The sequence below is a fragment of the Galeopterus variegatus genome, unplaced genomic scaffold (genome assembly GCF_000696425.1).
Source record: "Galeopterus variegatus unplaced genomic scaffold, G_variegatus-3.0.2 Scaffold15, whole genome shotgun sequence".
Classification (NCBI taxonomy): domain Eukaryota; kingdom Metazoa; phylum Chordata; class Mammalia; order Dermoptera; family Cynocephalidae; genus Galeopterus; species Galeopterus variegatus.
In genome coordinates this window covers 384,219-409,488 of record NW_007726126.1, presented here as the reverse complement: position 1 = coordinate 409,488, position 25,270 = coordinate 384,219, and the positions used below count along the sequence as shown (strand labels likewise).

The window sequence follows — 25,270 nt, the reverse complement described above, 5'->3', positions numbered from 1 at the left end:
AGAATTTGGAAAAGCATTCCAGGCAGGGAACAGCATGGGAAAAGGCATATAAATTTGAGATGATTTGGTGTGTACATAAAATTGCAATCTGACTCTAGGCATTAGGGTTCTGGTAAGATTTGTGGTTGAGGAACTTAAGACAATGTGAGAAAATTAGATAGGGAGATATAAATACCTTAGAAGTATTTTTTCTTTCTTTAAAGTAAGAATATAGCAAATTAAATAAAGGCAACATGTCAGTTACTGACAATAAGTTCCATAAGGAATCCATTTTGTCTTTTTCTCTGTTTCTAGCATAGTATTTAGCATACAGTAAATGCTCAAATGTTAGCTGAATGAAAGTGTCACATATTTCAAACTAGAAATAATGGGTAATTTGATGTATTTTTGGTTTTTCTTTTCATTCCTTGCTTGTTAGACATTTTTCAGGGGTGTAACTCTTCTTTTCTTTTTTGGATATTGCTTGTAAAGATATACACTAATTACTAGATTCTGCCCCCACATTTGTTTTTACACCCATTTATTTTATTTTATTTTTTTAATGATTTAGCTGTTTCCTCCTGGGTCCTCCCCATCTTGGGTTTTATAATAGTACCTTCGAAGCCTGAGAAGGAAAATCTTAGGGTAATCTCTCATCTTCTTTCTTGGATTATATAGTTATACCGTGTCTTAACTGCATGCCAAAGTATATGTTCTTAATCTCTGTCTTCTAAGCTTCTTACTTTTCACAGGAATCCTCAGAGTATAGTTTGAAAATTCAGGTTTTTAATTTTATTTTTATATCTTTCCCAAAACATCTCAGGGAAAAGTCATTATTCCTTTTCTGCTATTTACCATTTTTAAAAATTCCCATCTCAATTTCTCTTAAGTGTTTTATAAAATTTCCATCACAAGCAACCTGAAATTCTCATTTCTGAAATTAAATTTTTTGGGGTTATTGGAAAAGCAGTGGGCAAACCTAGAACCTTGTTATCAGCACCACACTCTAACCATCTGAGCTAACCAGCCAGCCCCTAGTAGTTGGAGAAATAATAGTTGGAAATAATAGTAAATAATAGTTGGAGAAATAGTCACTCCTTCACCTGGAATTCAACTCAAGTATCTCTGCTAGAGAATCTTTTAAGATTGATCAAGAATCTCTTAGCAACTTTCAACCCACACAAATAACATACATATAACTTATATATTTCTCATCTCTACAATAAACTCAAACCACACTATATACTTGGCATATATGTTTTTGTCTATCTGTCTAGAGTGGTGTTTCAATTTATTTGACATTCCGTTTGCTTCATTGTGGGGAGAGAACAGAAAGGGTATCCAATGACTATAAAATCTCTATACCCAGCAAAACATAACAATCTCTAAAATTACAACAAATGTTTTTTGTAAATAAAAATGACAGAATAAAAAACCCAAAGAAACAAAAAGATAAAAAATAATAATTTGAAAAAAATTTGGAAAAAAAACCCCCCAAAATAAAAGAAAAAAATAAAAATGACAGAATATCTCAGTTAAAGAAAGCTTTACCTATAGAGAATACAGGGCTGGCTGGTTAGCTCAGTTGGTTAGAGTGTGTTGCTGATAACACCAAGGTCCTAGGTTTGATCCCTGTACCGGCCAGCTGCCAATTAAAAAAAAAAAAAAAAAATATATATATATATATATATATTTTATTTTTTTATATATATGTATATATATATATATATACACACATATATATATACAATTTTATATATATATAAAAAATTGGGCACAAATGCCAAGATAGTTTACTAAAGCAAATTTTAATTACCTTAAGTACATAAATGAGGCACTCTAAAAAACTGTTCTTGAAAGTGTAACAAAATGTTAAATGTGCACTTAATATATGCATAGCATGTACATGCATAATTTAAATAATTCATAAAAACCAAAAGAGTTGTGAAATAAGATATATTGCTATAATCTGTTTATTCAGAGTAAGCTTTTAGTAAGCTGTGAAATCAGCACAGTTAGTTCTTCAAATAGTACTCACCTGTAAGTTATTCGAATTCTGAAGTTTTTTTTCATAGGAATTACACATTTCCCCTATACACCCTGGGCCCTTTCAGCTGTTTTCTTCCTCAGTGTACGGAACTATTAACTACTCATTTTCCAAGCCAGTCCTGGGAATTATACTGCTTCTACTCAAAGACCCTTCACATCAAACCATTCACTACGTCCTTATCAATTCTACCTGCAAAATCTCTTTCTGAGGTTTAGCCGTTTTTCTCACTCCCCACAGCCACTGCCCCGAATCATCTCTCACAATTAATATTATAAAAACCTCTATCTGGTTTCCCTATCCTCAAGCTGCACACTGCTTTTCCATTAACCCCCCAAATTAGCCCTGTACTGGCTAGCCACACACACACACACAAAGTACACTCAGACCCGTAATATTATTTGAGCTATAATTAAAGTCTGATATCACGCCATATAATTAGTGAAGGATAGTTACATCATCTTGAAGCACAAAATGTGACCATTTAAATAAATTATATGTACTACTTAAACTAGAATTATCAATAATGTAAACAATATGTATCTATAACAAGGAAATTAATATTATGAGATATTCTTTGTTTTCTCTGGAGTTGATAGTAGAGCACAGTATTTGCTTTAATAAGTATAATATACTCAAGCAGTATAAGAATCTTAACAAGCTTCCTCCCTGACTCTGCCTCTCAGTTCCACACCCAACCTGTCATTTTTAATTACTTTGTATTTTAGTTTCATATTGTCATTAATTCATTTTTACATTTTTTCTCAACAATTATTTAAATTAAAATATGTGTTTTAGTAGTTTATTTGCTCGCCTCTGTTCTTGATTCCCACATTTTCCCTGGTAGATTCATTCTTTTGCTGTAGTATATCTTTTTCCAAACAGGGTCTTTAAGTGGTAAACTTTGAGTTCTTGCATGTCTGAAAGTATATTTATTTTGCCCTCTGTTCTGACTGCTGGGTTAGATTGAATACAGTATTCCAGTGTTCAAGTAATTTCCCCTCAGAACTTTAACAATATTGCTTTTTTTTAATCTTCTAGAACCCACTTTTGTTATTGAGAAATTTGTTAGCCTGATTCTTGTTCCGTTGTGAGCTTTTTTCCCTTCCTGAAAGATTTTTAAAAAGTCCCTGGAGTTGTGAAATTTTCTAGGATCTGCCTTTTTCTTTTAATGTCCTTCCTTTGCTCTTACTCTTTAAAAGACATTAAAATTGCAGATTTATTTGAAGCTCTCTGTGTACCTACTCTTGTTCTAGTTCTCTTCTCTCCATTACCACAGGCAACTACTGTCCTGAATTTTGAAGTTTTTTTATTCCCATGAATACTTTTATATTAAGAGTATATATTTATGTCTCCATAAACAATACATGGTATGGATTTACATGCTTTAAAACTTTAAATGTAAACGGTATTATACTGTACACATTCCTCTGCACCTTCCTTTTTACCCCCTCAAGACTGTTTTTGAAATACGTCCATACTGATGCATGTTATCTTATTTACTTTAACTGCTGTACAGTAGTATCCATTACATGAAAATACTATAATTTATGTTTTTTTAATCAGTGGACATTTAGATTTGTTTTTGTCATATTATGAGCATTATGGAAATGAACATTCTAGCAGCTTTGCCTAAGGGTGGAATTGCTGGATCGAAGGGTATATACATCTTTGTTTTATCCTTGGTATAGCCGGATTGTTCTCCAAAGATGTTTTAACTATTTAGACACTTCCAGCAGTGTATGAGTGTTCCCATTTATCCAGATAATCAACAGGTAGTATTGTTAGACTTTTAACTTTTTGTTAATGTGATTGTGAATTATTCTCTCATTATGTTGCTGTGATGAGGTTGAGCATTTCTTCATGTTTTTTGGCCATTCACTTTTCCCTTCTGTGAGTCAGCTTTTTATAGCATCTCTTGTTGATACAAAGTTTAAAATTTTAGTGTAGTGTAGTTGTCAGTCTTTTTTTTTAAACATTTATACTTTTTAAATCTTGTTTAAGAAATCCTTCTCTTTATGATGCTGAGGTCATAAGATATCTGTATTTTCTTATAAAAGTTTTGTTTTTCAAATTGTGATCTTAAACCTACTAGAATTTATTTTTGTGTGTTATATGAAATATTTTTCCTCACTAATTTGTAATGTCAATTCCTATATACCAATTTCTACATATAGGTAGGTCTCTTTCTAGGTTCTCTGTTACATTGATGTATCCTTCATCACATGACCTTAGTTACGATAGCTTTAAAGTAAGTCCTGCTATCTGGTAAGACAAATTCTACCTTGCTCTTTTTCAAAATACTATTGGTTATTTTCAGCCCTTTATATTCTTATCTATATTTTAGAATCAGCATGTCAAATTTCACAGAAATCCTTGGTGGGATTTTATCCTGACACCAACTGGTGTACTGTTGTATGATTGGTATACCAATTAATTGGTGTACTCATGTTAGAACCACCTGGAATTTAACTACCTGGAGCTAGCTTCAGATTACACAAGCTTAAGGGCACAATCACCAACAAAACTCCTCCCATTTCAGACACCAGCCATGAGTGGGATTCCCAGGCCACCTGCACTTCTGACTAACTGGCTACAAATCCTAGGAGTTCCCATGACCTGCCTCAGGTTCTATAGTTCACTGCTATGACTCACAGAACTCAGGAAAATGCTATACTTATTCAATTATGGTTTTATTATAGAGGATGCAATTTAGGACCAGCCAGATGAGGAGACGCATAGGGCAAGGTCTTGGGTGATCCTGGATGCAGAGCTTCCATGCCCTCTGTGTTTGAAATCAGGGCATTTCAATTTCCTGGCACATCAGTGTGTTCACCAGTCAGGAAGTTCCACTGAGCTTCGGTGTAACAGTTATTAAGGTTTTGGCCCTGTGGTTGCACTCAATTTCTAGCTCCTCCTCTTTCTCTGGATGTTGGACTGAAATCGTGTGGCTAAAAACTTCAACCTTCTGATCTCATGATTGGTCTTTCTGGCATGGCTAGCTCCCATCCTCATAAATCCCACTTGGTTGTGGTATACAATCTCTTTCATATGTTGCCGAATTCAGTTTGCTAATGTTTTGTTGAAGAATTTTGTGTTTATATTCATAAAGGATATTCATCTGTAGTTTTCTTGTGATATCTTTTGGATGGTTTTGGTATCAGGGTAAAAGAAAAACTGTTTCCTCCATCCCCAGAACACTTCTGACGTCAAATGTGTAGTTTTCCACACCAAGCAATTCTCCACTTCTCTGAGGACGCTGAGTGAGTGTCCAGCAATTTAATTTGATTCTGACACTAACTACCGAGAGTTGGCACAGATCCAGAAGTTAAGGATCATGTCCATAAGACTGACTTCCTACTTCAGATGCCAGTTGCAAGTATTGGGTGCCCAGAGCACCCATACTTCTGTCTGACTTGGCTACAAATTGGGAGTTTCCACAACTCCCTCTTTAGGTTTTATAGTTTGCTATAATGGCTCATAGAACTCAGGGGAACACTTTACTTACTTGACAGATTTTTTGTAAAGGGTACAAAAGGTTTTTTGCTGGGTTTTTTTTTTTTTGTCTGTAAGTCTTAGCTGACCACATACATAGCAGCCCCAATGTCTCTCTGGATTTGTTCTGATTCTAGGAGCTGCCCAATTCATGAATCAGTCTTTGTTCAATTAAACTCTGTGAAATTAAAAATAAATAAGTAAATAAAGGATACAAATGAACAGCCATTTGAAGAGGTTTATAGGGCAAGGTCTGGAAGGGTCTTGAATACAGGAGCTTCTGTCCCCCAGCACATGGATGCATTCACCAACCCAGAAGCTCTCTGAACCCCTGTAGTTTAGGGATTTTTATGGAGGCCTCATCTTGTAGGCATGATCCATTATTAACTGAATCTCTAGACCTCTCATCTTCTGGGGGATGGGGGTGAGACCAGAACTGAAAGTTCTAGGTTTCTAATCATGGCTTGGTTTTTCTGGTGACCAGTTCCCATTCTGAAGGTATCCATGAGGCCACCAAGAATCACTTCATTAGAACAAAAGACACTCACCCCTATCACCCAGGAAATTCCATGAGATTTAATACCTTCATGTAAGACACTCCTGTCACTCCTGTTACTCAGGAAATTACAAGGGATTTAGGAGCTCTGTGTCCGGAAGGAATTAAAGAACAAATATTAGAACAAAAGATGCTGCTAGCACCCTGTCACTCAGGAAATTACAAGGATTTTAGGAGTTCTGTGTCATGAACCAGGGGTAGAGAAATGTATGTTTCTTATCATATCATGTAAGGTAATACTGGCCTCTAGAATGAGTTGGGAAATATTCCCTCCTCTTCTTTTTTGAAGGAGTTTGAGAATGATTGGTGTTAATTCTTTTAGAAATACTTGGTAGAATTTACCAGTGAAGCCATCTGGTCCTGGGCTTTACTTTGTGAGAAATTTTTTTGATTTCTGATGTGTCTTGACTAGTTACAGGGGTATGCATGTTTTCTGTTTCTTCTTGAGTAAGTTTTGGTAGTTTGTTTCTAGGAATTTGTCCCTTTCATCTAGGTAATCTAATGTGTTGGCATACATTTGTTCATAGAAGTATTTCTACAAGGTCATTAGTAACATCCCTCCTTTCATTCCTGGTTTTCGTAATTTGAGTCTTCTGTTTTTCTTCATCAGTCTAGATAAAGGTTTGTTAATTCTGTTCCTCTTTTCAAACAACAACGACAAACAAAACAAAAAAACTCTTTGAAATTTGAGGGCTGGCCATTTAGTTCATTTGGTTAGAGTGTGGTGCTGCTAACACCACGGTCCAGGGTTTGATCCCTACACGGGCCAGCTGACAAAAAAACCCACAAAAACCAAAAAACGGTCATCTTTTCAAATAACCAACTTTTGGTTTCATTGAGTATGATTCCATATATATGAAATGTCCAGATTAGGCAAATTCGTAGAGACAGATTAGTGGTTGCCAGAGGGTGGGGGCAGGGGGGAATTGGAAGGGACAGGATTTCTTTCTTCGTTAATGTAAATATCCTATAATTAGTCAGTGGTGATGGTTGCACAATATTATGAATATACTAAAAACTACTTAATTGTATACTTTGAAATGGTTAAAATGGTGGATTTTATGATATGTGAATTTTAAAGAAAGTTTTTTAAAGGGTTAATCGACATATATAGTGACATATGTATGGATCTGTTTCTGGACTCTACACTCCATTTCAGTGATCTGTTTGTCTGTCTTGAGGCCAATATCATTTTGCCTTGACTACCCTAGCTTAATAATAAGTCTTCAAGTCAGGTAGTTTAAGTCCTCTTTATTCCTCTTTTTCAAAGGTGTTTTAGCTATTCTAGTTCCTTTTTGTTTCCATAAGAAGCTTAGAATAAGCTTATCAATTTCTGCAAAAAATCTTGTTGGGAATTTTACTGAAATTATTTTGAATCCACAGATGAATTTGGGAAAAATTAACAGCTTAAGATATTGTGTTTCCTGATACATGAACATAGAACATCACTCTATTTATTTATTTTATTTAGCAGTGTTTGTAGCTTTCAGTGTATGGGTCTTGTACATCTTTTGTTGTATTTATCCCTAAATATTTTATGTTGTTTTATGATAGTCTAAATGGTATTGTTTTAAAATTTCAATTACCACTTATTCATTGCTGATATATAAAAATACAACTGATTTTTGTATATTGATCTTATATTCTGCAACCTTATTAAATTCATTTAAATTTAATAGCTTTTAAAAAAGTTTTTTTTATAGATGGTCATATCATCTGTGAATACAGTTTTACTTTGTTTCCTATCTAGATGCCTTTGATTTCTTTTTCTTGCTAGAATAACATGTACAGTGGTGAATATAAGTGGTAATAGTGGACATTCTTGCCTTTATTCTGATCTTAGGGGGAAAGTATTCGGTCTTTCAACATTAGGTATAATGACAACGAAGGTTTTTTACTATGCCCTTCTGTTAATAGAAGGAAATTCCCTTCTATACCTAGATTGCTTAGAAATTTTATAGGAATGGACATTGGATTTTGTCAGATTTTTTGCATATATTGAGGTGATTGTATGTTTTTTCATTTTAGGTTTGTTAACTTTGATGTTTTTTTTTTTTTTTAAAGCCAATATTGTATTTCTGGTATAAACCTCACTTAGTCATTATCATAGACTGAGGTGTGTCCCCCCCCAAATTCATTTGTTGAAACCCTAACTCCTAATGTGACTGTGTCTTCGGATAATGTCTTTAGAGGGTAATTAAGATTAAATGAAGTCATAAGGTTGGGGCCCTAATCTGATAGGACTGTGGCCTTACAAGAAGAAAAAGAGGGATCGCTTGCTCGCTCACTCTCTCCCCCTCTTCCTCTTTCCATCATGTGAGGACATAGTGAGAAGGTGGCCATCTGCAAGCCAGAAAGAGAGCCCTCCACAGAACCTGACCATACTGGCACCTTGATATTGGACTTCCAGCCTTCAGAACCATGAGAAAGTAAATGTTGTTTAAGCCACCCAGTCTGTGACATTTTGTTATGGCAGCTCTAGCAGAAAAAAATAGTCATTATGAATTACCCTTTTAATATATTTGCTAAACTTGTGTTAAGAAATTTTGCATCTGTACTTATGAGGCATACCGGTCTGCAGTTTTATTTCTTTAGAGGTGTTTGTCTGATTTCATTATGGGGTCTGTAGTGGACTGAATTATGTCCTCCCCAAACTCCCTGAAGCTTGAATTGTGTCCCCCAAGTTTTATGTATTAGAAACTTAGCCCCCACTGTGACTGTTAAGAGGGTGGGAAATCCTATTATGGTAATTGGAAGGTGGAGCCTTGACGAGGTGATTGGATTGTAGGACCATGTAGTACTGAATGGATTAAAATTGGTGGTCAGGAGCATGGTTCTGAGGACTTTAAAAGAAGAAGAGAGTGTCTGTCTCTCTTTCTGCTTCCACCATCTTGCAATGTGAAACCCCTCGGTCACTGTTGCCACCACCAGATGGACTTTGAGCTTCCCAGCCTCAGAAACTGTAAGCAATAAACTACGTTTTTCTTTATAAATCACCCAGTTGCAGGTATTTTGTTAGAAGCAACAAAAACAGACTAATACAGGGTCGATCGCATGAAAGGAATTGGTAAGCATTTCCTCTTCTTCAGTTTTCAAGAACAGTTGGTGTAGAATTGATGGTCTTTAAATTTGTGGCTTAATTTACTAATGAACCCACCTGGGCCTGGAGTTTTCTTTATGGGAAGGTTTTAAACTACAGATTAAATTTCTTTAATAGATACAGGGCTGTTCATGTTATCTGTTTCCATTTGGATGAGCTTTGTTATCTGTTTCTGTTTGGATAAGCTTTGGTATTTTGTTTCTTTCAAGGAATTTTTCGATTTCATTGAGTTATAGAATTTATCAACATAATTTGTTCATAGAATTTTGTTTAAATTATCTGTCATCCATCTTATTCCTGATACTGTAATTTGTGTCTCCCCTCTGCCGCCTGCCCATTTGGGATGAAGGTTTATTCATTTTTTTGATTATCTTAGAAAAATAGCTTTTGGTTTCACTGATTTTTGCTATTTATTACTTCCTTTCTTTTGCTTACACTGTGTTTCATTTGTTGTTCTTATTGTAGTTTATTAAGGTGAAAGCTTTGGTCATTGACTTGAGACCTTTCTTTGTTTCTTTTTTTTTTTTTTAAGGAATTTATTTTTATTTATTTATTTATTTTTTTGTGACTGGTAAGGGGATCGCAACCCTTGGCTTGGTGTCACCCGCACTGCGCTCAGCCAGTGAGCGCACCGGCCATCCCTATATAGGATCCGAACCTGCGGTGGGAGCGCCAGTGCGCTCCCAGCACCACACTCTCCTGAATGTGCCATGGGGTCTGCCCAAGGAATTTATTTTTAATTGACATATATTGATTGTACATAATTTGGGGTACAGAATTATATTTAAATACAAGTATACAATGTGTGATCAAATTAGGGTAATTAGCATATTCATCATCACAACAGTTTATTTTTTCTTTATGATGAGAATATTTGAGCTCCTCTCTTCTGACCATTTGAGAGAATACAATAAATTATTAATTACAGATGCCCAGCACTACTGTACACCAGTAGAACTTATTTTTCCTATCTAGCTGTAATTTTATGTCTATCAACCAACCTCTCCCCATCCCCTCTCCAACCTCCCCTTCCCGCCTCTATAACCACAATTCTACTCTCTACTAATAAAAGTTCAACTCTTTTTTTCACACATGAACGAGAATATACAGTATTTATCTTTCTGTGCCTGACTTATTTCAGTTAACATAATGTCTCCAGGCTCATTCATGTTGCTGTGAATGACAGAATTTCATTCTTTTTCATGGCTGAGTGTATTCCATTGTGTATTTTTCTACAAATACTGCTGTAGCTACATGTCACAACTTTTATTCTATTATATTTTTATTATATTAGGGTAATTTGGTTAGTTTTTCATGATCAGTCTTTTTTTTTTCTGTATCATTTTGTTTAATTTTCATTGTTATGTCTTTAAGCTCACTGTTCTTTTTTCGGCAGTCTTGTCTACCTTTTGTCCCCTTCAGTATATTTTTTGTATCAGACATTGTAGTTTTCCTGTCTAAAATTTTCTTTTGGGTCTTTTTAAATATTAACCTTGTCTCTACTTAACATGTTTAGTCTTTCCTCTAACTTCTCAAACATATGGATCATAGTCATTTATAGTCATATAATAAGTTTTCATGTTCGTTTCTACTAATTCTATTATCTGAGTAATTTTTGGTTTTTCTTCTCACTATGGGTTGAATTTTTCTGCTTCTTTTGCATGCCTGGTAATTTTTGAGTAGAAAATAGACACTGTGAATTTTACTGTGCTAGGTAATGGATATTTTTATATTCCTGTAATATTCTTGAGCTTTGTTCTGGGTTATGATTAAGATAATTGAAAACAGATTGATTATTTAGCATCTTGATTTTAAGCTTTGTTAGGTGGGACCAGATCTGTGTTCATTCTAGGGTTGATTTTTTCTCTATTGAGGCAAGACTTATTTTTCTGTAAACAACTTGATAGTAAATATTTTAGGTTTTGTGGACTGTATAGTCTCTGTCTGAACTATACGTCTAGTCAATTATAGTGTGTAAGCAACCTGTATTACTCTTTTTCTGCTGCTTATAACAGAAATACCCGAAACTGGGTATTTTGTAAAGAAACAATATTTATTGCTTGCAGTATCAAGCTGGGAAGTCCAAAGTCCAGGGAACACACCTGGTGAGGACCTTGGTGGTGGTGACTCTCCACAGCTAGTCAGGCAAAATCATATGGCAAAATGCAAAATCATATGGCAAAATGGCAGAAGCGAGAGAGAGACTAATCTCCTTACTCTCTCTCCTTTTAAAGCCATCAGAATCATGCGCATGACCACCATTAAACCATCAGTGGATTAATCCCTTCACTAGGGCATGGTCTTCACAATCTTATCACTTCTTCAAAGCCCTACCTTTCAATTACCCTAATAGGATTTCCCACTCTCTTAACACTATCATATAGGGGTTAAGTTTTTAATACACAATTCAATTCATAGTAGAAACGTAGACACTATTTAAATGAATGAGCATGGTTGTGAATTTTATTTGGACACTGTAATTCGAATTTCAAATAGTTTTGAATTATCATAAAATATTCTTCTTTTGACTTCTTTCAGCCATTTAATAATGTAAAAAACATTCTTTTTTTTTAGTTGTTGGGCCATGCAAAAACAGACAGTGGATCAGATTTGATCTGTGGGATAATTTGCCAACCTCTGCTGTAACCAATGCTATTTGAAATATGAGCTTTTCCATTGTGGCTACTGGGGACAGGCCTTGTTTGTAGACCTGTGTGACTATCAGGCTCTATTCATTTTTATATTGAATGGTTCTTTCCCTCATCTTGGTTAGTTTTCTCACATACATTTACTGATCAGTACTTTGTTGAATGCTCAGAGGGGACCCTTTACAAATTTCCAGGGTGCTCTCTGCAGCTCTCTTCTGTCTTGCTCTGCTCTGTGAACTCTAGTTGCCGTTGCCTTTTTGACTCTCAGCTTCATCTCTGTGCCTCAGGGAGATTGACAGGTTTTTGTCTGATCTTCCCTCTTCACCTCTTTACTCAGGTAGTAAATTGGGACAATTGTAGGGTTTATCTCCTTGTTTTTTTCTCATGTATCACAATTCAGTCTTGGTAATGTCTTGAATGTCGTTTTACATTTTTTTTTTCAGTTGTTTAGTCGATTCAGGCAATAAGGGAAGTCCAGTCGTTGTCACTACATATTTATTGGAAAAACAAGTGCATTACTTTTTCCCTGTTTTTATTGTAATTTTAAGGGATTTGGACAGGATGGTCCTCACATTATACTTTCATAGAATTAAAATTATGGGGACCTTTTGTTCCTCAATGTGTAGTGATTGCCTACTGATGCTAAACTCTTCTCTAGGACTTGTGAATAAAACTTTAATGGAACCTACATTCTAGTGGTCTCCAACAGTAGATGGTGAATATAATGCCTCAGAACATGAAATAGGAAATACGTGTTCCATAGGGATCTATTGGCTTGAGTGAATAGTAACCAGGGGTCCACAAGCCATTGTAAATATTTTTAAATGCTAATTTAAAATTTAAATAAATATGCATTTATTTATTAAAGTGTTGTATGAGCTAACAATAGGATTTTATCATTGCCTTTATATGAAATATTCTTCACTTGATGTAATTTCTTTTCCTTATGACAGTCAGATATTCCGATTGATAGTTAATAGTAACCTTGCTAAATAAAACATAGGAGATTTTAGTAAATTCATTTTGTTAGGCTTAATTTCTTAGAATGTATCTGTGGTGAGAAGTTAGCGGGAAGCAAGATGGTATAGAGCAAAGATTGTGGGCTTTCGTGGTAGCTGGATTGAAATCTTAGCCTTGCCACTTGATGTTTGTGTGGCTTGGGGGATTTAGTAACTTGTGAACTTCATAAGGCTACAGTAATATCCACCTATATAGTTTTTTTTTTTTTTTTTTTGTCTTTTTTCCCTGTCCGGCAACAGATCGCAACCCTCAGTGTTGCCCCTGTACCGGACCGGGGACCGGCAACGGGATTGCAAGCCTCGGTGTTGCTCCCGCGCCTCGCTCAGCCAGTGAGCGGGAGCCGGTCTGTATGTGGGATCCAAACCCTCGGACGGGAGCGCCGCCGCGCTTCCCAAGCGGCGCACTATCCAGTGCGCCACCGGGCCGGCCCCCCACCTATATAGTTTTAAGGATCCAGTATAAGTTCTGTATTCCCTTTGTGGACATGTTTAAAACTACTATATGATATATGATATTATAATACATACCATTTATTTTTAGGAAGTTCGTGTATAAAAAATAGATCCACTTATAGTTCACCCTTCTTTAAATTTACATCATCTGCCCAAATTCACATGTTTTTAAATGTGCTTTAAAAAATCAGGCATTCCATCTCTGGCCATGAGGGAGTAATAAGGAGTTTTTACCCCCTTGTCATAAACAGCTAGTAAACTGGACCAAAATATGTGTACCATTCTTTTAGATATCATACCAAGGCAGATCCAGGACTGTGATCCCTGAGAGAGGGAAAATAAAAGAGGCAAGTTCTACCACTACTGTTGTTTCCTGCCTGGAAGCAGCTTCAGGACTACAGAAGCAGGGAGAGTGAACCTAATGAGAGTTTGGCAGCCTCACCCAGTTGAGACAAACACTGGATTTGGAGAGGCTTAGGTAGCAGGTAGAAGTTGCAGGGCCAGGTTCTGAAAAGAAGGGAACTAAGCTGAAAAAAGAACTCCAGAAGTATAGGGACCATGTGAATCTTTGTTGAATATTGGGGCATATATGCATAGAGTGAAGCTCCACAAGACTGGGCACTGAATTTCCAGAGAATTATGGGCAGAAAATTTCCCAGAGCTTACACCAGAAATATTTGAACTCTGACCAGAGTGAAGGGTTCTTCGGAGCACCTAGGGTTCTTAGTGGAGAACCTATGGTGGGTTCCTTGTAATAAAGCTGACAGAAAAGTTCTCAGAGGGCCGGCCCAGTGGCGCACTGTAGCAGTGCGCCGCTTGGGAGCGCGGCGGCCCTCCCGCTGAGGGTTCGGATCCCACATACAGACCGGTTCCCGCTCACTGGCTGAGCGAGGTGTAGGCGCAACACCGAGGGTTGCGGTCCCGTTGCCAGTCCCGGTCCGGTACGGGCGCGACACTGAGGGTTGCAATCCGTTGCCGGACACGACAAAAAGGAAAAAAAAAAAAAAAAGAAAAAGAAAAGTTCTCAGAAGGATCAGGTGGATTGGCAAATAACTAACTGCCTGCCAAAACAAAGCCCAATTCTCTATACAGAATGATTGTAAAATCCAGACACTCAACAACAGCAATGTAACATTGATGTTTTCCAGCATCCAAGTAGAAATTACTAGATATGCTGAGAAGGTGGTCTAGTGTTACCCATAACCAGGAGAAAAATCGAGTCTAAAGAATTCAGATTCAGTAGCTGGAGCTAGCAGGGAAGGATGTTAAAATAGCTATTTTAAGTATTTATCAGCACCGCACTCTCCTGAGTGAGCCACGGGCCGGCCCTTATTTTAAGTATTTAAAGAAACACATGAGCATAATGAGAGAAGTGTAAGATATGAAAAAGAACCAAATGGAACTTATAGGGATGAAAAATCACAACATCTGAAGTAAAAAATTTACTGAAAGGGATTTAACAGAAAATTGGACACTGCAGAAGAAAAAACTATTGACCTTGAAGACATAGTAAAATGAAGCATGGAGGGAGAAACTGAAAATAATCAAGTGCCTCACTGGTCTATGTGACAGTAGCAAGCAGGGTTAATAAAGTGTATCTGATATCCTAGAAGAAGGATGGAGCCCAAAATATAGGAAGAAAATAATGGCTGAAAAGTCTCCAAATTTGATGAAAATTATAAACTCATAGATCCAATAATCTCAATAGACCTAAAGCAAGGCAAGCACATACAGACATACAAAGGACATAGTCACTTGTCAAAAACCAGTGATAGAGACTCTTTAAGAGAGCCAAAGGAAAAGATATATCGTATATAGAGGAACAAAGACATCTTGTCAGAAACCATGGAAGTTAGAAGATAATGAACATTGTTAAAGTACTGAATGAAAAAGTCTGTCAACGTATAATTCTTTATCCAGCAAAATATTCTTTAAAAATGGGGGTGAAATAAAAACCTAGACAACTATTTAGACAAATAAAACCAGAGAATTGTTATGAGATAGCTGACCTGAGTGATAGCTGACCTACGAGAAACATCTTCAGATGAAAGGAAAATGGATCAGATGGAAACTTGGATCTAGACAGAGTGATGAAGAGTGCAAGAAATGATAAATGTGTGAATAAATATAAAACACATTTTCCCTAATTTAAAAGGTTTTTAAAAAAGATAATTGTGTAAAGCAAAATTCATAATGTATCACAAGTTTCACAGCATATGAGGAAATAAAACATATTAATACCTGTAGCATAAGGATGAGAGCAGGGAAATGGAAGTGTATAGTGCTGTAATGGTAAAAAGTGTTCACATTGTATGTGAACTGGTAGAATATTATTTGATGGTAGACTATATTGAGCTAAATGTGCATATTGTAAAACCTAGAGCAACCACTTAAAATAAAGAAACATACCTCATTAGCCAGTAGTGGATGGTAAATGAAGTTCATTTCAATCCAGTTAATCTGAAAAAAGTTTTAGTCAGTTCACCCAAAAGAAGACAGGAAAGGAGAAGAAAGAAGGGAATAAAGAAATGTTGGGATAGATACAAAATAAGTGGTGGGTTTGTAGATTTTAATTCAGTTGTATCAGTTGCATTAAATATGAATAATTTTAATCAGGGGTTGGCAAGATTTTTCTCTAAGGAGCCAGATAGTGAAGAATATTTTAGGCTTTGTGGTAAGTACAGTGTCTGTTGAACTGTTCAATTCTGCTATTATAGCATAAAAGTTAGCCATATACATTACATAAGTGAATAAATATGGTTTTGTTCCAATAAAACTTTATAGACACTGAAATTTCAATTTTATGTAATTGTCATGTGTCACAAAATATTATTTTTCCTTTGATTCCCTGCCCCCCCACTCACTGCCAGCCCTTCAAAATTATAAAAACATTCTTATTTCACAGGCAGTACAAAAACAGGTGACAGGATGCATTTGTCCTGTTGGCAGTAGTTTGCTAACCCTTGGTCTAAACCTGCTTTCTACAATATCCCACCACTAACCACATGTGGTATTTTAATTAAAATTAATTAAAATTAAATAAAAGGTGGAGATTGTCAGAGTAGATAGAAAAGTATACCCAAGTATAAGTGGTCTATAAAGATCCACTTTAAAAAGGAATATTAGTAGAAATAAATAAAGATATTTCATAATGCTGTTTATAAGATGTGAAGACAGTGTTTTCACTAATAGCAGAGCTTTAAAACGCATGAAGTAAAAATGGACAACTGAAAAATATATACTATCCACAGTTATAACTGGAAATCTCAACACTCCTTTCACAGTAATAGATACTGCAACTAAACAAAAAATCAATCATATAGAAGCTATGAGCAGTGTTATCAACGAACAACAGTATTAACATTTCTAGAACACTCCATCTAACAAAGTAGAAAACACAGTCTTTTAAAATGACTGACACCTCAGTGTTGGTGAGGATGTGAAACAATTGGAACTCTAATGCAGTAATGGTCGGTATATTAAATGGAGCAACTACTTTGGCAAAATGTTTGGGAGTTTCTTATTAAGTTAAACCTACGTTGGGCCGAACTCATGGCTCACTCGGGAGAGTGCGGCGCTGGGAGCTCAGCGGCGCTGGAAGTGCTGAGGCCGCGGGTTCGGATCCTATATAGGGATGGCCGGTGCGCTCAACGACTGAGCGCAGTGCGGGCGACACCAAGCCAAGGGTTGCGATCCCCTTACTGGTCACAAAAAAAAAAAAAAAAACCCTACGTCTACCATATAACCTATCAGCTCCACTACTATCTACCCAAGAGAAATAAAAATTTATGTCCACACAAGACTTGTACACAGATGTTGATAGCAGGTTTATTTATAATAGTCCAAAACTGTAAACAACTCAAACGTTCATCAACAGGCGATTGGGTGAACAAGTTATGTATTTGTACAAGGGCATAATAACATTACAAAGTATGAATTTCAAAATAATTGTGCTAAGTGAAAAAAGCCAGACAAAAAGGGTATGTACTGTGTGATTCCATTGATTTAAAACTCTAGAAAAGACAAATTTAGTGAAGGAAACAGATCAGTGGTTTCCTGAGGCTAGAAGTGGGATGACTGACTGAAAAGGGGGGCACCATTTATTTAGTCATAGTCTCTTCTGTTTTTGTTGGGTTTTTTTTTTTTGCTCATATTAGGTAGCCTATCCTCTTGTCTTATGTTAAGAAGCTCACTAAGGTTTGTAAAAGTTCAGTTTTCATAAAAGCCAGTATATGGTTGTTCATTTGTAAGTTTATAGCATGGGTGTTGCTGATTGGTTGTCACAAATTAACATCATTAAAATGGATAGGATAGTCTGTTTTACATGTTTCTTTTAGTGGTTTTAGAAATTTGTTGTCCTATATTTTTCTATCTGGTTCTTTAAGTATGAGCAAGAAACATGTATTATTGTTTTATTCATTTGCTAATCAGTTACGTGGGTTAGGAGAAGTTCACATTTATGAAAAACAAGTTTGTTTTTTAAATACCACATTTTTTCATTGAACAGGTCTATTAAATGTGTGGTATGTGTTAAGCACTGTCCTAGGTGCTGAAGATGCGGGACTGTTTAATGTGGGATGCAGTTAGTCAAACAGGCATTTATGGATCAGTGTGATGCACAAATATAAGGATCAGCTTTGCCATCCCTACTACCATAGCTTTAGTCCAAGCCATCATTATCTCTTGCTTGAAGTATAGCAATAGCTTCCTAATTAGTCATATTTGTACCCCCTCCAGTTCATTCTTCACAGAGCAGCCAAAGTGATCTCCCCATCACAAACACCATTTTTTTTAAATTATGGAAAATATTATTAGGGAAACATACAAAAATATAAAGGTGTATAATGAACTTCCATGTGACCACTACCCAGCTTCGGTATGATTTTGTTTCATCTGTAACTCTATCTAGCCCCACCCCTAGGCCCCTAGATTATCTTAAAGTGATCTTTTAAAAACTTAGAGCATGTAAACTTTCCTACGTTCCTCCTGTGGGGAATCATTATATTTAGAATAAAATCTAAGCTCTTTTTTTCAATGTTACAAGTCTTTGTTTTATCTTCCTCCCCCAAGTTATTTAATCTTTTAAGATTATTTTTGCTTTTTTTTGGTGGCTGGCCAGTAGGGGGATCCAAATGCTTGACCTTGGTATTACAAGGTTGCTCTCTAACCAACTGAGCTCACTGGCCCTCCCCCAAAATCTAAACTCTTCACGTGACTCAGAAGCTTTATGAGATTTGGCCGTTGCTTACTTCTCCAGCAGCTTATTTTACCTTTTTCTTTTTCCAGTTACACTAGAAGCTTTTGGCCACCTCAGGACTTTTATACACACATTTCCTTTTGCCTGGCACATTCCAACCTTCCTTTGCTTGGTTGGCTGCTTATCTTTATGGTCTCTATTAAAAGGCATTCCCTGATGGTTTTAACTCTATGTAGTTTTTCCCTTTCAGTGGCAAATGTTAGGAGTTGGTGCATCTAGGTGAAGGGTGTACTAGTCTTCCAACTTTTTACTAGATTTGAAATTATTGGGGGAAAAAAGTTGGGGAAAAATCCCCTCTCCCCTTCAAATACTATCATATCACTCTTTCTTTTAAAATTTGTTTTGCCCAACACCCCAAACCCCATGATTGTTAAATTGAGTAGAGAAAAAGCAGAGAAGGGAAATAGGATCATCTGATTAGAGTTGAAGGCATATGGTACTAGAAGCTATTGTCTCAAACACCTCAAATTCCCTCTGCCAGGATGCTGTTTATAAGAATAAGCAAAGAGTGACCCTTTAAAGCTGGCTGATGTTAGGGTGGCTCACTTCATCTTATTCGGAGGCCTTTGCTCTACATAAAGAAACATGTACCTTCTCCTTAGGGTTTCACATGGTGCTGTAGTTGTGTGGGGTTCTATTTCTCTTAATTTTGTTCTCCTTTCTGGATTGCTGGTGTTATCACCATTTCTAGCTATGCTGATATTTGTAGTACACTGATTACTTTCTTTATAGCAGATATATTTTCCAGTTTGGGTTCTGAAATAATCTGAGCCATGTCTGGTGCATTTCTTTACCTATGTGGGAACAGCAATATGATTCTAAATGGAACTCAAAAACCTAAAGTGGAGCAGCAGGTACCCTTGGTTTGTCTGCCTGCATAAGAGCTATTCTTGGGGTTTTTTTTGTTTTTTGATCACTTACCTGGAATCTCTGTACTATACTTTTTCAGATGGCAGTCTAAGTTACAGCTCATAGTCTTGAGCTGTTGCTTTGCTTTTCAGAAAACTAGGATGATTGATTAAATGAACTCTTTGAAGATAAGGTATTTGAATACATGACAGTGATTTCAAGGATCAAGTGGCCTGTGGGATCAGTCTCATTATTCTATAGCTGTGCTCCCCCTACAGAGTTTCTAAAATCTGGGCAGTAAGTAAAAACTTATTGTAAGCTTGTCTTTCAGTCACTGTGTGTGAAATCAATGTTCTTTTATCAGTGGCCTAGATAAAATAAACTATATCTCAGCCTATAAGCTTAGAGGAAATATAAGTAAAAGACTTTATTAAGGAATGTGAAGAATTATGTCTGTAGTCATTATGAGCTGCTGCAAGTTTCTTTCATTCAAAAAAGCAAAATTATAAGTAACAGAATAGAAGTGCAGAAGCAGCAGCATTTTTAAGATTTGGTGCTAAAAGGATGCTTAGAAAGATGTCAAAATACAGTTATGCATAACCTAGCGACAGGTATACATTCTGAGAAATGCATTGTTACATGATTTTATCATTATGTGAACATCATACAGTGTACTTACACAAATCTAGATGTTATAGCCGACTGAACACCTGGGCTATATGGTATAGCCTCATAGTCTTATGGAACCACCATTGTTGACCAAAATGTTATTATGCAGCACATGACTGTGTAAAACATCATTGGGTAATTGTATCAATAATAAAGTCTGGGATTCCACCATTTTCTGCTGTTTCATACCTACATCATGTTGACAGGCCTTTCATGAATTCACACAGCCCTTGACCTTTTCTTTCTGCTTCAGAATCTTTCACCTCCTGAGGCCTTGTGAAAGAAAGAAAGGTTATGTATTAAATCTATCATGCGAAAAGGTCAAGTACTCAGTTCAATTGGTACAAAAACCTATGTTTTTCAGAATGACATGAAGTTGGTTAACAAATTTTTAGAAGGAAGTTAATTATCTGATGTTTTGGAAATGAGACTATTTAGAAAGCCTTCTAGATGATAAATGAGTGAATTTAGACCTTGGCAGTGTTTTAGAAAATGATTATGTGTTTTAAAAATATGATTGATGCTGTATAGCTGCCCTATCCAAAACCATACCCACTTGACATATGTATCTCTTTAAATTTAAATTAACTAAAAATAAATAAAATCAAAAGTTTAGTTCCTCAGTTTCACATATCAAGAGTTCAATAGTCATATGTGGCTAATGGCTACTGAACTGGAAAGTGCAGATATAGAACATTTCCATCATCTTAGAGTGGTTTATTGAATAGACAGTGCTGCTTTAGAGAATACAAAGTATGACAATTTTAATATTTGTTATACTATATTATTGATTAATTTTTCTATTGAAGTTTTTGCCTGTTTTTATCAATTGACAAATTAAGAGCTATTAGTGCCCTTAAAAATTATCAGCTTGTCAGTTCTAATAGGAAATATATAGAGCACAGTGTTACAACAAGGTCAAGGGTTCAGATCTCAGTACCAGCCAGCTGCCCAAAAAAAAAAAAAAGAAATATAAATAAATTTAGTTAGTAAATTGTAGATTATAAATTTGAATTTTAAATGTGCTAGCTCTACACTATTTAGTGCTCTCCAGTACAGTAGCCACCACATGTGGCCTGTAAGCACCTGAAATACAGTTAGTATAAATTGAGATGTAATATAAGTATGAAATGCACAATGTATTTTAAATACTTAGTACAGAAAAAAGATGTAAGTTGTCTCAATTTTGAAGTACTGATTATATCTTGAAATGATAACATTTTGATATATAATATTAAATAATTATTAAAATTAATTTTAACATCTTTTTTCTTTTTTATAAAAATTAAACTGCTAAATTTACTTTTTAAAAACATTAGACTTTCACTTTTATAAATATGCTACTAAAAAATTAAAATTATGTGACTAACCTTATATTTCTATTGGACAGTGCTGTACAATAAGTTAAGTAATATGTAATCTATTTTTAAGTGCCTAAATCAACAATGACTAAAGTTATAAAGTGGAATGAAAAATGTATGTATTGCATATTCAGTTTTGTCCTGAATTGGGTTTTTTTTTTTGTCTTTTTCCGTGTCCGGCAACGGATCGCAACCCTCAGTGTTGCCCCCGCGCCTCGCTCAGCCAGTGAGCAGGAACCGGTCTGTATGTGGGATCCGAACCCTCGGGCGGGAGCGCCGCCGCGCTTCCCAAGCGGCGCACTTATCCAGTGTGCCACCGGGCCGGCCCCCTGAATTGGGTTTTTAAAAATAGTACTCATAGTATCAAAATCTTTCATGATTTCATATATCTATATGATGTGTGGGATATGCATAAAAGTGGTCGATAACTTCGTATAATGTATGCTATACGAAGTTATTACGCGCCTCGCTCAGCCAGTGAGCGGGAACCGGTCTGCATGTGGGATCCGAACCCTCGGGCGGGAGCGCCGCCGCGCTTCCCAAGCGGCGCACTTATCCAGTGTGCCACCGGGCCGGCCCCCTGAATTGGGTTTTTAAAAATAGTACTCATAGTATCAAAATCTTTCATGATTTCATATATCTATATGATGTGTGGGATATGCATAAAAGTGGTGCAGAGCTTTAGCTGACTGTTAAATGATGCAGACAGTATGTGATACAGACAATATGAGTATGACAGGCATTTCAAAGACAAAGGAGTTGCTGGTATTGGAAAGAACTGTCATGGAGACTTTTGAAACTTGTATTGCCCAGATGTTGAAAGATGGTATGATTCAAGTGGGCAAGAAAGAGGAAGGTGGAAGGCTTTAATAAAGCCAACTAGGTAATGGACTGAGTATGCTTAGTGGACAGTGAATAGGCCAAGATAGATTTGAATCAAAGGATTTCAGTGCCTCAGGTTTTCTTGACTCTTTCTCTCTCACTGCACAACCAGTCAATCACTAAGTTTCATTAATTTTGTTTTCTGAACATTTCTCAGATATGCTCACTTCTCTCTGTACCAATTCTACCTTAGTTCACGCTACTCCCATTTTTCTGGATTGATGTTTTCCTGAATTTACATGTAATCTCTGCCTTGTACCTCACCTCCTAAAACAGTCTAATAAAAGTTTTTCTTAATTTGAAAATCTGTCTTCCTCCAATTCAGTCATTGAGATCTTTCTAAAATACAGATCACTCTCCTGCTTAAACTTTAAATAAAAGGGCCGGCCTGGTGGCACACTCAGTAGAGTGCGGTGTTTGGGAGTGTGGCGGTGCTCCCGCTGAGGGTTCGGATCCCATATAGAGACCGGTCCGCTCACTGGTTGAGCGTGGTGCGGGCGCGACACCGAGGGTTGTGATCCCATTGCCGGTTGTGTACGGGCGCGACACTGAGGGTTGCGATCCCGTTACCAGTCACGAAAAAAGACAAAAAGGAAAAAAAAAAACTTTAAATAAAATCTAAACTTAGCCTGACCATATAAGGCTCTTCATGTCATGCCCTTTTTCTATGTCCGTGCCAGTTCCATCATCACTTTGTTTTTTAGCCATTTGTATCTGCTGCTGTCTCTACAAGCAAGTTCTTTTCTCCTTTTTGTCCCTTGTACCCTCAACCTCAGACATCAGGTTTTAGTATAATTGTCTATTTACTTCTCTGTGACCACTCCTTCCCTCCCCCAACCCACCACCTTGCCCCAATAAGAAGACCCACTCAAGTAGGCTCATGAAAGACAGGGAGTATTTCTTGCTTTACTAATAGTAGACCCACAGAAATTTGTTGAATGGGTGAATGTTTTTATACTTCAAGGTTGTTTCAAGTTAGAAGTAGCTTTAGTGGAGAATAAAGAATCAGAAAGAATGACTGAAAAAAAACTGGGACATCATTTCCCAATCTGTTCTTTAGAACATTTGTATGCTAGAAGATATTGGATCAAATATTAGAGAATGCTGCAGATTATATCCCTACCTTGGATATTCACAGTACACATAAGGGCAATCAATAAAGACTTCCAGAAGACCTTTGGTAAAAAACAAACAAAACAACCTTTTTCTTTTTCTTTTTTTTGACCGGTAAGGGGATCGGAACCCTTGGCTTGGTGTCACTGGCACCGCGCTCAGCCAGTGAGCGCACCGGCCATCCCTATATAGAATCCGAACCTGCAGCCTCGGAGCTTCCAGCGCCGCACTCTCTCAAGTGAGCCACAGGTTCGGCCCCAACCTTTTTCTTTGATCTGACATTTTTCTGATATATATATATATATATATATTTTTTTTTAAATTGCTTAAACAAGGGCCAGCCCGGTGGCGCACTGCTACAGTGCGCCGCTTGGGAGCGCGGCGGCGCTCCTGCAGACGGTTCGGATCTCGGGAGAGTGTGGTGCTGATAACACAACACTGAGGGTTGCGATCCCGTTGCCGGTCCCGGTCCAGTACGGGCGCGACACTGAGGGTTGCAATCCGTTGCCGGACACGAAAAAAGACAAAAAGGAAAAAATAAATAAATAAATTGCTTAAACAAGTTTATTTCCCTCTCAACAGTCCAAGAATATGCAATCCCAAGTGCTATTAAAGTCCCACAGAGGGCCGGCCCATGGCTCACTTGGGATAGTGGTGTGCTTGATAACACCAAGGCCACAGGTTCGGATCCCATACAGGGATGGCCGGTTCACTCACCTGGGAGAGCGTGGTGCTCACAACACCAAGTCAAGAGTCATGATCCCCTTGCCGGTCACAAAAACAAACAAACAAAAGTTCAGGGGTGATAACACTAAGGTCCAGGGTTCAGATCCCCATACCAGTCAGCCACCCCCCCCCAAAAAAAAGGTCGTGGAAAAAAGTAGAACTAAAGGATAACATGAGTAACTTGCAAATTTCTGGCCACATGACACCCTGCATTGCTGTACAGAGTCACCACCAAGAAGAAGGCCCTTTCAGATGCACCCCATGGACTGTGGACTTCCCAACCTCCAAAACTTTCACAGGAAACAAGGTTTTTTTTTGTTTTTTGGCAGCTTGCTGGTACAGGAATCCAAATCCTTGACTTTGGTGTTAGCAACATTCTCTCTCAAGTAAGCTAAATGGCCAGCCCCTAGATACTTCATTTTCAATAGTGCAACTTACCACCCTTTCTGCCAATAATTTGTATTGTGAAGCTGTGTCCCCTGCTTTATATCAGTGCACTCCTATTTCACAACTGTGAGAAGATGCCTGTTGAAAATGAATTAGCCTGAAAGCTCATCTGAGAATGCTGAGAGCTTAGCTGCATCCCCACACCTCAGCACAGATGCAAGGGGCAGAACTGAAATGCCATGATGTCTGTACCTGAATTTATTCATCTATAAAGTGAAAATGGTCATATTGACCTTAATAAATCAGAAAAAAAAAAAGATAATGTGAATCTTTCCGTGAACTTTTTGAAGTGCCCTCATATTATCGGCTCTCCTAGTTCTCAGGACTTCAGACTCAGACTAGAACTCAATATCAGCTCTCGTGGATCTCCAGCTTGCCAACTCAACCTGCAGATCTTGGAATTTGTCTGTCTTTATAATTGTGAGCTAATTCCTTATAATAATCTCCCCCCGTGATGGAATTTGGATGTGTTGTCCCCCTAAAACTCATGCAGAAGTCTGATCCCCAACATAGCAGTGTTGGAAGCTGTTTGAGTCATGGCAGTGGATCCCTCATGAATGGATTAATGCTCTCCCTACGTGGGGAGAGTAATGAGTGAGTTCTCACTCTATTAGTTCCCAGGAGAGCTGGTTGTTTAAAGGACCCTGGCACCCCCCCCCCCCCCCCCCC

General features: G+C 37.0%; 1 protein-coding gene and 1 non-coding gene across 2 annotated transcripts in view; both read left to right on the top strand.

Moving 5' to 3' along the window:
• The window catches only part of RSF1 (remodeling and spacing factor 1), a 161,787-nt gene that overhangs the window by 13,489 nt on the left and 123,028 nt on the right, over positions 1-25,270 (top strand). The gene's annotated exons all lie outside the window — the stretch shown is intronic.
• TRNAI-GAU lies at positions 1,550-1,623 on the top strand. The gene has a single exon. It is a non-coding gene; the product is annotated as a tRNA-Ile (tRNA).